Here is a 2,027-nt window from a genome sequence, read left to right as displayed (position 1 = left end):
CAGACTAATTTACCTAGCAGTTAAATCTGAAAGATCTAGAAGCTCTGCTGGCATCAGTATCATTCACCTTTGTAGAAGTAATTATGTCTAACTGGTTGAAATAGGTTAATGAAACTCAAATTTCCACTGAAAGTATTTCAGAATGCACCCTATAGCCAAAGAGTAATGTTATCAATATCTACATAGAAAGGACACTGATATTGTGATTCCAGAGCTCTGTCTTAAGTTACAAGGTAATTTAAAATTTTCCAAGGATTAGTTTACAAAATGGTTTGTAGCTCTAGACACACAACAGCAAAACAGATGCATGTTATTCTAGTCCTCGGTAAGCAAAGGATTTTTTTCTTTCTCCTTGTATTATTGCAAATACTGATGCCTGATACCCTCAGGTACCAACTTAAGAAACACTGAAACCATTATCTTCAAATCTAGCTTACTGTCAGAAGGATGATGTATACATGAGAAATTATGATTAAAGCTTTAAGTTCAAAGGTAAGAAATAGACTATTTTTAAAAATACATGGTTAAGGAAAAAGAAAATATCTATTTCAATTAAGATATACTTAAGCAAGGTTACAAATGACTAATAACTATGCACAACAATCTTTTTCAGTATCTATTAATTTTTTTTCCTTTGCAAAAAGTCATTTACAGAAATTCAACAAGTTAATCCTGTTATAAATGCTAGGCTATATATTTGTCCCAACCTGCTTCCTTTTAGTACTAGCACTTCGATAAGTTTTTACTTTATTTTCTAAGTGTTTAAATATGTGTCATTTTAAAAGGAAGAAAGGTGGTATTTACTATTCCCAAGATAAATGGTAATCGGCGAGCCTATATTACATTCCATATATAGTTTCTGATTGCTATAATACCGCAGCAATTTGCAGATGGAATGGAACTTATTTTAGAAGGGGTTAAAAACCTAAAAGGTCTTGCTGAAAGGGAAATACTAGATCACTGATTCAACTATTTCAAATGAAAGTTTCCTATTAGAGAGTCTAAGTAATATGAACATTTAAAAATATATGCCAGTAGCCTCCCACCCAAAATATGTAGGAGTCTCATTTCTGGAATCTATCATGTATAAAGATTTATACAGAATTAAAGATTTATTTGGTGGCTTTCAGATTCAAAATTTGAAAATTTCATGGGAATATTTTTAACCATAATGAGCAAAAAGGCAATCTCCATTCACTTCCACTCTGTCTCTATTATGTAAGAGCAAAAATTCAAAAAAAAAAAAAAAAGCGACAACTTTTCATCTCCTGTCTGCATTATGGAGATTAGTATTTTTGCCCACAGGGACCACATAGCAAAGGTATATATACAGTAGTCCAGCCACCAAAGTCTTTTCCAAACTATGACAATAAAAGCAAGATATAATTCTAATTAGCTAAAATTAATTCTTCAGATGAGACTTGTCTGCATGGCCATTTTCATGGGGGCAGGGAGGCAGGAGGTTGCTATCCATTTGGACTAGCACAATATACAACCAAGCAGAGACTTACTCTGAAATTTTCCAGAACAACTTTAAAAGTTCTTGTTCATTTTTTATGCCATATATAAAACACAACACACATTTATAGTCTCAATATTAAGAAAATTAAGAATTCAGCAGTAAAGTGCTAACATAGAAGGGGGAAGTTATAAGATGTACTAGGGTATGCTAATAACTCCAGTTATCTTCAAAGAACATTCAGACTGCTTCAAACTCTATTCAGGAAACTATCTCTCCAAGCTTTTTTTTTTTGCCTCTTTTAAATAATCTGAAAGCTAACTATATAAACAAATACTTGGGGCAGGGGGGAATTCTCAATCTCTGTACTCAAACTCAGAATAATTTGCTTCTAAAAATTATCAACAAGTAATCCAGCTATACTATCTTCAGATGATGTGGCAGAACAAATTATCTTGTTTTCACCTTGTTTCATAGGTCTGAAAGTCCTGCCCCTTAATCCAAACCAAAACTTTGATACTTCAAAAGAGTTCAGTAAGATTCTGGTATTATGAATTCAAACTCAGTA

Source organism: Pteropus alecto, unplaced genomic scaffold (assembly GCF_000325575.1).
Source record: "Pteropus alecto unplaced genomic scaffold, ASM32557v1 scaffold167, whole genome shotgun sequence".
Classification (NCBI taxonomy): Eukaryota; Metazoa; Chordata; class Mammalia; order Chiroptera; family Pteropodidae; genus Pteropus; species Pteropus alecto.
The sequence above is the reverse complement of the archived record's forward strand: the minus strand, read 5'-3'. Positions refer to the sequence as shown.